The sequence below is a fragment of the Cucumis melo genome, chromosome 6, assembly GCF_025177605.1.
Source record: "Cucumis melo cultivar AY chromosome 6, USDA_Cmelo_AY_1.0, whole genome shotgun sequence".
NCBI classification, from domain to species: domain Eukaryota; kingdom Viridiplantae; phylum Streptophyta; class Magnoliopsida; order Cucurbitales; family Cucurbitaceae; genus Cucumis; species Cucumis melo.
In genome coordinates this window covers 11,538,234-11,551,580 of record NC_066862.1, presented here as the reverse complement: position 1 = coordinate 11,551,580, position 13,347 = coordinate 11,538,234, and positions in this window count along the sequence as shown.

The following is a 13,347-nucleotide window of genomic DNA, read 5'->3' as shown; positions in this document are numbered from 1 at the left end:
TATGAAAATTTCTGAATGATAGTTTTCTACGTGTATGGTGCATCAAGATAAGTTGTTATTCCTGATGCTATTCACCCTAACATCGGAAAAAGTTCTTGTGCCCGACGTGTAAAAAGTGGCATCGGAATAAGGTGTATTTCTCGACGTCATTTCCTTCGACGCCTCTTTGTGCATCGGAAAAACTTTAATTTCTTGTAGTGAAAATTACCTTTTTAAACTCTTCCCCTAAACACATGTTATGATAAAACTAGGTTTATCATAACACTAACCCTCCATAACTCAATCATTCCCCCAAACGGTCCCAAGTGTTTAGATGTTATACCCATTTTACAAAAAAATGTTTTTTAAAAAACGTATTCTTAAAAAAATATTTTTTTCATAGGCAATCCAAACGGACCAAGTTTTTTTTAAAATCCTTTTGCAACCATATTAAAAATAAAAATTTTCATAAATATAACAAACCAACAAAATATTTATTACACGTGTAATAAAATGAAAAAGCTCATGAAGTGGCCATTTTTTTTAAATATTCCACGTTTGTCTTTCCTTTTCACCGTCTTTCTTCTCTTCTTCTTCTACGATTTTTTTTCTTTAATTTCCATCTTCTTTCTTCTCTTCCTCTTTTTTTTTTAAACTATTATTTGGTTGCTCAAGATCGTGTACTAAATATAAAAGATTTTGAAAAAACGTCGTTTAGGTTTGGGTAGCCAAATCTAAACTATCGTGTATCAAATAATTTTTAAAGAAAATCATTTAGATTTGACTATCCAAATTTAAACGATCGTATACCAAATCAAACGATTGTTTAACCAAATTAAACGATCCCGGTACAAAGAATCTTGAAAAAAATCATTTATAATTGGCTACCCAAATCTGTTAAATCTAAACAATCAAAATTTAAACGATCGTGTACCAAACAATAGCCAAATTTAAACGATCGTGTTGTCGCCACGTACCCGAGACGACGCGGAGCGGCCGACATCCTTAAAAAGGTTTATTTTTTTTTTAAAAGAAAAGAGGAGTCGCCACCAATCTTTTTTACGGTGTGATTGGACACCGAAATAAAGTGAATCATTTTAAATAAAATAAAGACTCGTCTACGAAAAAATTAGAGTTGAGTTCGGGAGTCATTTGTGTACGGGGAAGGTGTTAGCACCCCATAACACCCGTTTTAGAAAACGGTGGCCAAATTTAATGTCTTGAATAAAATTTATTTTTTTTAAAAAAAACTATGTCTTATTTCATTGCTCACCACTCCAATATTTGGAGCAATGATCCCATAAAATAAGTGGGATACACCCATTAATTAGACTATATTGAGGAAAAATTCCTCACCTTAAGAGAATGAGAAATTGTTACAATTTCTCAAATTCTATCATAGGCTAGTCTTCGAATAAAGTTTTTTTTTTATTTTAAACATTGATTAAATATATTTTCTCTTGGGATCAAATCTCGGACTCCCTAAGATATTGATCCCTCACCTCAAGAATCTAGAAATAACGGACTCCCAGAAATTTCTAGATTCCATCGTAGGTTTTTTTTTTATCGAAATCGGCGTGGTTATTATAAAAAAATGTAGATTAGGAAACCTTATGAAATATCTATTTAATTTTGAGTTTTAAAATAAATAATTTTAAAGAAAAAAAATTTCTAAATGGTTTAAAGAGAAAAAATATTTTAAAAAAGATTTCAAAATTAAATACAATTATGATTAAAAGTATCTTAAAATTTTCAAGAAAGTTTTAATGAAAGTCAAATAGAAATAAAAAATATACCACACAATAAATTAGACAAATAATTTAGGATATCAATGTATGCATATACTAAATATAACAATAAATAAATAAAAAATAAATTAAAAGAAAAGGAAAAGAAAAGATACATAATAACGATAAAGAAAATAAGAAAAAAAATGAAAAAAAGAACTAAATGAAATAATAAACAAATGAATATGTAAAAAAGAAATTAAATAAATAAGTGAAGAAAAGAGGACATAGGGATGATAATAAGTTAAAAGAGATAAAAAAAAATTATGAAAGGAAATAACGATAATGGTATAAGAATAAAAATAGCAAAAAGTTTTTTTTAAAAAAATCATAAATATAAAAACACTAAATAAATAAATAAAGTTATATATAAAAAACATAAAAAAAACAGAAAAAAAGAAGGTTAAATATATATATAATAATAATAAAAAAATAATATTAATAAAATTACAAATAAAATTAAATTTAAATAAGTAAATAAATAAATTAAAAAAAGAAAGAAGAAAAAAAAATGGAAACAGAGGGTGACGGCAAGGTTTGCCGCCACCCTAAAAGAGAAAATATATATATATATAATAATAATAAGAAGAAGAAAAATGATATAATAGAAATTTTCTTTTGTTTATAACTTTTCTTTTTCTCTATTGTTTTAGAGAGAAGAAAAATGTCAAAAGATCTTTTTTTTTTCTTTTAGCATGATGATAAAAAGGTAGTAAAAATAAAAAAAGAAATTTTCCTTATATTTTTTTTTCTTTCTTTTTACATTTGAAAAGAGAAGAACAAAGATAAGGATTCAATCCCGAAGAAAATTACTTGTTGTATGAGGTGCGGATCATTGGGAGTAAACCCTACCTAATGCAACCTCCAACTAAGTTTTTTCTTCCTTATGGGATTAGAATTAGGATAAAAAAAAGACGATATGAAGATAAAAATAAAAACAATAAAGCGAAAAAGCTAATGACCCACCTTTATGCAGAGGAATACGTTTCTTCAAATTCTCTATAAACACTTTTTTTTCGTAGAGATTCTCTCTAAAACAATTTTTCTCAAGACTTTCTCTAAAACAATTTCTTCTCCCCCCTTTCCAAATGACAAAGGATCCTATTTATAGAGTCGGGGTGTGCCACGAATTAGGAAAATTTAATAAGTATAAAATCAAATTAGATATTATGTAATTTTATTAATTTTCTTTTTTCTAAAATAGTAAAAATATGATATTGAAAGATTTTGTCCAAAATAAATTTTTTGTTTTTTTCCTAAAGTGATAAAGATAAGTCTAATATGGTATTAAAATTTTTTGTATAAATTATCTTGCTTTTCCTAATATGATAAATCAAAAGATATTTTGTATAAATAAATTAATTTGTTTTCTTTTTCCTAAAGTGATAAGTCAAAAAAAAAAACATTAATGACTTTATTTTCCATTTTAATAAAAAGATAAGAAAAAACATAAGATTTCATATTATTACAAAAAGATTTTACCTTTTTCTTTTTTTTAACAAAATAAATTAATGAAATATCTTAACCGTTGCTACAATTAATAATTTAAAGAATAAAAAAAAATGTAGGATGCCCCCCTTCGTGCATCCTTATAGAATTAGAAGGTGGACGAAGGTGTAGCCACTAACTCATCAAACTAAGATATTTTAAATAAATTAACGGCGTCAAGGGCCAGGTATAAAACAAGTGCCTCATTACAAAAGAATGAATAAGCTGGAGGCCAGGGATAAACCAAACGCCATCAAACTAACATGGTGTCAAGGGCCAGGGATAAAACAAGCGCCTCATGACAAAAGAATAAATAAGCTGGAGGCCAGGGATAAAACAAGCGCCATCGCAGCAACATGGTGTCAAGGACCAGGGATAAAACAAGCGCCTCATGACAAAAGAATAAATAAGCTAGAGGCTAGGGATAAAACAAGCACCATCGCAGCAACATGGTGTCAAGGGCCAGGGATAAAACAAGTGCCTCATGACAAAATGATGAATAGTCAAACTAAAGGTCATATATTAAATTATCATATCAATAATGTATACCATGCCACCTATGGAAATGCAGACAATGTGAAAAGTCATGTATGCATGAACAATTTTAAAAAAATTGAATCATTGTTTACTTTTCTCAAGAAATAAAACCAAAAACATGCGTAATAGCCCAATAACGTTCATGAGTACTAAAACCTCAAGTACAAACCCATATCCTTGAGATATTAGGAACTTGACGAGAAAATGCTAGAACCAAAAGTTAATCGTCGCTCCATGCATAGTATTTCTTCACATAGTTTGCACTTATCGAGTTAGGCAAGTTGTCTCCGTCTATATTTGTCAAAATTAAAGCTCCTCCTGAGAAAGCCTATTTACTATATACGATCCCTCGTAATTAGGATTCTATTTCCTTTATGATCCTTTTGAGAAGGTAGGATCTTTTTAAATACTAAAACTCCCTTTTAAAAACGACAGTGTCAAGCAGTCAGTCTCTTTTCTTCTATGAAATTCAATTGCCCGTACCTTATTTGAGCCCACTTTGCTTCATCTAGTTCTACCTCTTGGATTACCCCAAGGGACGACACCTTAACTTCAATAGGTAAAACTGCTTCGAAACCATACACCAGTAAAAAAAAAGGTTGCCCCTGTTGACGTTCAAACTAATATTCTATATCCATGCAATGCGAAAGGTAGCATTTCATGCCAATCTCTATAAGTGACTGACATTTTCTCAAGAATCTTTTTGATATTTTTGTTGGCTGCTTCCACTGCCTCATTCATCTTAGGGCGATAAGGAGTGGAATTATAGTGTTTAACCTTGAACTCACTGCATAACTCCTCCATTAATTTATTATTCAGGTTTTTTTCCATTATCGGTGATGATGCGCTCAGGTAAACCATACCGACATATAATGTCCTTTCGTATGAACTTGACAACAGCCTGCTTGGTGACACTTTTGTATGAAGCAACCTCTACCTATTTCGTGAAATAATCTATGGCTACCAAAATGAATCGATGGCTATTTGATATCTTTAGCTCAACTTGCGAAGCTTTTGTCGTATAGGTTTACATTCTAGTTTAAGTGGTAATCAATGTGTTACAATCTCTGTATCAAAACCAGGCATATTTCGATGGGACCATGCAAAATATTTTTGAACTCGTGAAGCAGGATCACCAGATCTGATTGATCCTGCTCTTGAGCTAAAGTGTCAATTCACACTTCTTTCACTTCTTCTGGTATTCCCAAATTGGTAACCTTCAAAGTCTCTTGATATGACATAGTATTTTTTTTCTTGCTCTATCAATCTTAGTATTTCAGGAGATATATCATATTCATCCTCTTCGATATTCTGCTTAAGATTATAGATTGAAACCTTAAAATCAATAACGTCATCAATGTCACCTTCAACTTTGGTGCCCCTTATTCTTGAACTCACAACAATCCTCAATGAAATGGTCATCTATCTCGGGGTGGAATAAACACTGCTTCTCGTTGATGCATCCAAACTTCTCCCCCTCATCATTGCTAAACCTTGGTGACAAATATCCAGCTCCACAAAGGATTTGGAAAAATGTATTCATTGAGGTAGTCACATCACACACCTTATTCTTGTATCTTTCCGTAAATGTGTCAACAACATTTATGGCCGGACCCTCATGATTTGGTAAAGGGTTCTAGTTAACGTTGTAATCTTCTTCTGTCTTCTTGAATTTCAACCATCCGACCTTGACTAGACTTTGCACTTTAGCTTTCAAAGGAAAACAGTTGCCCCCAACTTAAGACTTGTTCGTCCCGAGCAAGAAAATTAAAAATGTGCTAACATTCAGTCATTCATAATGCAAGGGATTCAACATTATTTTGCAAGAATTAAACTCAAACAATCATGCAAAAAATTTGTTGATGTTTTCAAACAAATATGCAAAGGATGTTACTCATGCCTTAACAATTCAACAAAGTAATTTTTTATTAAATATTCAAGAGAAGCAAGTAGTCAATTTGAGGTTGATTTTTAATAAAGTTCATTTATTGAAATCATGTTTAGATAAAACATCTAAGTCTTGCTATTTCGACTCATTAGACATGCTTCGAAAGAATTAAAAAATGCCCTAGGCTTGTTTTCCCTCTACTCTGAAGCGGGAAGGATCCCTCCTTAAACTCGGCCCTCGGTCAAAACATTGAAACTAGCTAGAAAATTCTAAGATAGAATTGTATGGGTCTTACTAAGGCAAAGGATAGGCTTTTTCCGTAGGGATTCGTACCTCACTAACATCGAGTAATCCTAACTGATCATGGAAAAAATCCTAATGTTCGACTTAATCGTACTCTTTCTTTCTTTCTTTCTTTCTTTCTTTTTTTTTTTTTTTTTTTGTGATAAAAGCATTTTGCTAAAAGTATGCATTTTGCTACTTTTTTTTTTATTGAGATTCTATTTTTGATAGCAAGCTTTTTGCTTAGCTCCGGCTTGGCTAATTCTAATCTTGGATTTAATCTATTAGGTTCTATGACTGACCGTTCTTTCGAGGTTACAACAAGCGAATTTAAGCATTCTATCCTTTTCTAAAGACTTCTAGGTTCGTCATGGCTCGACAAAGGGTTTTTTTTTCTAATTCATGAGTCAAAGAGATGAAAAGTTTAAAAATTAACCTCAATTTCATAAATGGTTCTTTATCCTATTTAAAATACAAACGAAAATTGCTGAGAGAGGTGTATCATAGGCAATCATCATAAGAAACTTTGCAAAAACGTTAACATCTATGCATTTTCTTTTGCAAGCATTCATTCAAGCAAACAACATTCATTTCATTCATGCATTCAGAATAATAAAAAAAATTTGGTCAATTTTAATCTACCCAAGTCATGCAAATGCTTAAACGAAGAAAAAAAAATTAGCACCCACCCCCAACTTAAAAACTTTGCATTGTCCGCAAAGTATATTTATGTAAAAGAAATGTATGAAAGTACCGAGGAAAATCTTGCTTCAAAGCGAAGTGGTTGCTTCCTTTTATGATTCTTTGATTTCTTCAAGTGAAATTGCCGACAGGGGAGAGGCGCGCCCGGACGAGGGCTCAACACATGGCGGACTAGGCGCAGATTGCGAATTGGTTCGTGGATCGGGTTACCGAATCATGCTTCCAGGTCGTGCGAAAAAAAATGAAAGAAAAAAAAAGGGGCTCGCCTGGAGTTCGAACACTCGACTTCGAGGCAGACGCATGGCGTTGTGCATATTCCTTAAAAGTTTCAACATTCTTTTTTCCATCCTTTGAAGATCCAAACGGTCGGGTGCCATATCAATGTTGTACTTATATTGTTTTAAGAATGAATCGGCAAGATCCTTCCACCTATGCTCTTGTGAACCATCCAACTGCATGTACTATCGAGAAGCGGGGCCAACCAAGCTGTCTTGGAAGCAATGAATCAACAATTTATCATCATGAGCGTAAGCTGACATTTTCCGACAGTACATAACTAGATGACTTTTTTGGACACGTGGTTCCATTGTACTTCTCAAAATCTGGAATCTTGAATTTGGGAGGGATTACCACATCTGATATCAAACATAGTTGTGCTGCGTCGATACTCCCGTACATGTCTGCACCTTCAATGGCGCGTAATTTTTCTTCTAGAAATTCTAGTCTTTTTCTACTACCCTACTCTTCTGAAATTTTCTTACCACTTTACGTAATTGGAGTAGATGTGGGATCACTGACCTGGGCTGCCTATTGGGTGGTTGTGTTTAGGATTTTGCGCGGGAAAGGATGTAGGATATGTAATCCATTATTTTCTTCTTGTCCAATATGGATGTTGATGAGGTGAACTTAGAGCTATTTTGCAAGTTTTGGCTTTTTATCTTTTTAAAAAGAGAATAATGATTCGGTTAGGATGAGTCTAGATGTAAATGCTAAATGTGAGAAGGAAAACCATCAAATAATGCAAGGGCTCAAACAAACTTAGTGAAGTTAATGCTAGTATCCTATCTAACACAGGTCCTCAAAATGGTGCATAGTCACACTTGATCATACAACCAAATTGAGTGAGAATTTTTCGTGTGCCTGCACGGGAGCAACAACTCCTCGAAGGTCAAACACTACTACATCCTCTAATCTAATCCTACAGGTACAACCCGGGTAGAGGGTTTGTGATAGTGTGTGAGAATAAAACATATGAATGCGAATCATAATGAGTAAAGTTTAATATAAGTCTTAAAAGACAAAAGGTCCTCAATTTGATCATAATCGTCACATGTGATTGTATGACCAAATTGAGTGAGAATTTTTCGTGTGCCTGCACGGAAGCATAAGCTCCTCGAAGGTCGACACTACTTCATTCTCGTTTCTAATTCTATATGGTAGAGCCCGGGCAGGAGGCTTGTGATTGTGTGTGAGACAATAATAACAACATAAAAAAATATACAAGATCAAGACAAAAGAAAAGGCCAAACTCTCAAGGTGGAACCTTATGTCCCCAGTGGAGTCGCCAAGCTGTCGCCACGTACCCGAGACGACGCGGAGCGGCCGACATCCTTAAAAAGGTTTATTTTTTTTCAAAGAAAAGAGGAGTCGCCACCAATCTTTTTTACGGTGTGATTGGACACCGAAATAAAGTGAATCATTTTAAATAAAATAAAGACTGGTCTACGAAAAAATTAGAGTTGAGTTCGGGAGTCATTTGTGTACGGGGAAGGTGTTAGCACCCCATAACACCCGTTTTAGAAAACGGTGGCCAAATTTAATGTCTTGAATAAAATTTATTTTTTTAAAAAAAACTATGTCTTATTTCATTGCTCACCACTCCAATATTTGGAGCAATGATCCCATAAAATAAGTGGGATACACCCATTAATTAGACTATATTGAGGAAAAATTCCTCACCTTAAGAGAATGAGAAATTGTTACAATTTCTCAAATTCTATCATAGGCTAGTCTTCGAATAAAGTTTTTTTTTTATTTTAAACATTGATTAAATATATTTTCTCTTGGGATCAAATCTCGGACTCCCTAAGATATTGATCCCTCACCTCAAGAATCTAGAAATAACGGACTCCCAGAAATTTCTAGATTCCATCGTAGGTTTTTTTTTTATCGAAATCGGCGTGGTTATTATAAAAAAATGTAGATTAGGAAACCTTATGAAATATCTATTTAATTTTGAGTTTTAAAATAAATAATTTTAAAGAAAAAAAATTTTCTAAATGGTTTAAAGAGAAAAAATATTTTAAAAAAGATTTCAAAATTAAATACAATTATGATTAAAAGTATCTTAAAATTTTCAAGAAAGTTTTAATGAAAGTCAAATAGAAATAAAAAATATACCACACAATAAATTAGACAAATAATTTAGGATATCAATGTATGCATATACTAAATATAACAATAAATAAATAAAAAATAAATTAAAAGAAAAGGAAAAGAAAAGATACATAATAACGATAAAGAAAATAAGAAAAAAAATGAAAAAAAGAACTAAATGAAATAATAAACAAATGAATATGTAAAAAAGAAATTAAATAAATAAGTGAAGAAAAGAGGACATAGGGATGATAATAAGTTAAAAGAGATAAAAAAAATTATGAAAGGAAATAACGATAATGGTATAAGAATAAAAATAGCAAAAAGTTTTTTTTAAAAAAATCATAAATATAAAAACACTAAATAAATAAATAAAGTTATATATAAAAAACATAAAAAAAACAGAAAAAAAGAAGGTTAAATATATATATAATAATAATAAAAAAATAATATTAATAAAATTACAAATAAAATTAAATTTAAATAAGTAAATAAATAAATTAAAAAAAGAAAGAAGAAAAAAAAATGGAAACAGAGGGTGACGGCAAGGTTTGCCGCCACCCTAAAAGAGAAAATATATATATATATAATAATAATAAGAAGAAGAAAAATGATATAATAGAAATTTTCTTTTGTTTATAACTTTTCTTTTTCTCTATTGTTTTAGAGAGAAGAAAAATGTCAAAAGATCTTTTTTTTTTCTTTTAGCATGATGATAAAAAGGTAGTAAAAATAAAAAAAGAAATTTTCCTTATATTTTTTTTTCTTTCTTTTTACATTTGAAAAGAGAAGAACAAAGATAAGGATTCAATCCCGAAGAAAATTACTTGTTGTATGAGGTGCGGATCATTGGGAGTAAACCCTACCTAATGCAACCTCCAACTAAGTTTTTTCTTCCTTATGGGATTAGAATTAGGATAAAAAAAAGACGATATGAAGATAAAAATAAAAACAATAAAGCGAAAAAGCTAATGACCCACCTTTATGCAGAGGAATACGTTTCTTCAAATTCTCTATAAACACTTTTTTTTCGTAGAGATTCTCTCTAAAACAATTTTTCTCAAGACTTTCTCTAAAACAATTTCTTCTCCCCCCTTTCCAAATGACAAAGGATCCTATTTATAGAGTCGGGGTGTGCCACGAATTAGGAAAATTTAATAAGTATAAAATCAAATTAGATATTATGTAATTTTATTAATTTTCTTTTTTCTAAAATAGTAAAAATATGATATTGAAAGATTTTGTCCAAAATAAATTTTTTGTTTTTTTCCTAAAGTGATAAAGATAAGTCTAATATGGTATTAAAATTTTTTGTATAAATTATCTTGCTTTTCCTAATATGATAAATCAAAAGATATTTTGTATAAATAAATTAATTTGTTTTCTTTTTCCTAAAGTGATAAGTCAAAAAAAAAAAAACATTAATGACTTTATTTTCCATTTTAATAAAAAGATAAGAAAAAACATAAGATTTCATATTATTACAAAAAGATTTTACCTTTTTCTTTTTTTTAACAAAATAAATTAATGAAATATCTTAACCGTTGCTACAATTAATAATTTAAAGAATAAAAAAAATGTAGGATAAAATTAGGTGGCTACACGTGTAACAAATACATTACGCACATTGTTGACGAGAGAATTTTTGGTATTTTTTTATTGTGAACTGTGGACTTTTTCCGTTTTTAAAATTGTTTTATACATTGAAAATATTTTGTTGTTTTGTTATATTTTTTAAAAGACCCCTATTAAGAAGGGAAATTGTTAAAAATAGAAAATTTAACAAAATATTTACAGCATATAACAAAATTTCAAATTCTATCAATAATAGACATTGATTGACATTAATATGCTTCTATCAGTGGCATTGATAGACAATGATAGAAGTCTATCAATTTCTATCATTGACGGAATCTAAAATTTTACTATAGTTTGTAAATATTTTAATTTATTTTACTATATTTGGAAATACTTACATTAAAAAATATTAAAAATCAAAATAAGAAATAAGAAAAATATGAAAATCGAAATAAATAAATAAAATGATTATTTGAAAATTTATCATATTTTATTTTGATATTTGAAAAATATATGTGTTTGATTTTGTCGTTCTAAACATGTGAGATATTTAGAAAGAAAGAAAAGAACAAAGAAAAAAGATTAGTTGCACTCTAATTGAAAATTGCAATGGATGGTTTTGTGAGAGTTCTTTGGTGCCCTATCAATGGATAGATTATATATATATAATTCTTTTTCTTTTTCTTTTTCCTTTTTTTTAGGAAGAATGTACCTAGCCATTAGACTTAAAGACCACAAATACATTAATCTTAAATTAATTGAAAAATTGGACTAAATTGCAATTGATCTATGCTAAACATACCATGAATTTTGGTAGTGATATTCAACGCAGTCCATATGTTGGTATAAAACTTCGTCAAAAAATCTCTATATAGGTGGTTTATTAAGACTTATAATATTTAACTAAAGTGGTTAATATATCAATACAATCCATATATCGTGTCGACTTGGAAAACTCAGCTTTAGCTCTTTTACAACGAATTGAGAAGAATCATGACTTAGGAAAGAATAAGATTTAGCAAGTTAAACTCTTAGTATAGCTCATAATTTCTTTGTCATCGACAAAATTCCTAATTTAAGTTGATGATCAAGTCGGAGATAGAGAACCAAGTTGTTGTGTGAGAAATCTAGCAAACATTAAAAATTTGGAATAAAAAGTAGGAAAAATGATGAACATTTGAAAAATTAGATAAAGTAATTTGGAAAAGAAATACATTGGTTTTTCTAAAAAAATCAAATCAAGGGGAACCAACTTAGGGCATTTTAGGGTTAATTAAAATTTTCAAGACACGTGAGATGGAGCATGATACTTTTTTCAATATAAAATTTTAGGTTTGCTATTGTAAATATTGTTACATACCCAATTATCCTTTTCTTTTTCTTTTTAACAAGAAATGCATACACTTGATTCTCAATTAACTCAACTATATAATGGATCTTCTTGCTTCAAGCTAACTCCATCTTATTTCAATTGATGCAATCCTAATCAATTCTAAACCAGTATGATAATGTTATCATCCCAATTTACGTATTTGAAATGATGTGTTTATAAACTTTTAGAAAATTAATCCAAACATATCAATCAATTATTGATCGAAATTAAGGACTACATATTAAAAAACACTTATTTTGTTGCATCGAAAACACTTCACATTGTGTGTATGCATTTACTTCATAAAACATTACAAGAGTGTTGTATGTGTTAAGGGCAATTTTGGACGGACATGGTTTATGATTAGACCGCGGTAAAGAAATTGTTTATTAGATGATCAATGGTACCCCAGGACAAAGATGTAGTAACATGGTTAAAATTCTAATTTGACCCAAGTGTAAGTATGAAGTGTAATTATTATATCTATGAACACAATAAATTCTAGGATGCATATGGGTGCAACAATAGATTTATAATGGTTTTTCCATAATTAATTAATGTTATTAATTAGACAGTTCAATTAATTAATCTTGGAGTTCTTATGTTAGCTCACAACAAATAAATTAACAAGGATCATAGGTTTTGAAAGAATAATTTGAAAGGTCCAAAATGATGGACGGAAACATAAGTTAATTGTTATGATACCTATTAACCTAATATATGTAGATACATTATAATATGGAGTAAATTTTGAATTAAACTATTATATAAATTATGAGAGATTTTATAAAATTTGAATTTGATTCCAATATTAATTAACATAAATACTATAAGTTATAAAAAAATATGAGTTAAATTCATATTTAAATTTTATAGGTTATAAAAGACATGTCTAGTTGAATGATTCAAATATTTAGCATATGAGTAGTATACTAATAACTACAAAATAAAATAATTTGTGTTTAAAAATCTCAAACTCCAATTACGTATTAATTATAAAATATTTAATTTAATAAAAATTACTTTGAAGTTGCAATTCTCACGTTAAATTAAAGGGATAGTTGCAAATGTAGCAATTATATTTGAAATAATTAAGTACATAGCAACATTTAAAAAAAATGCAAATATAGCAAAATCTGTCAATATCACTATCAATGATAGGAGTCTATCACTGATAGACCATGTAGCAACTGTTGGTCTATCACTAATAAACCATAAGAGTCTATCAACGATAGAAGCTATGACTGATAGATTTTGCTATATTTGCAATTTTTTTAAAATATTGCTACATACTTAATAATTATTCTAAAAATTGCTATCCATTATAATTACCCTAAATTAAACTCTTTGATTTTGTA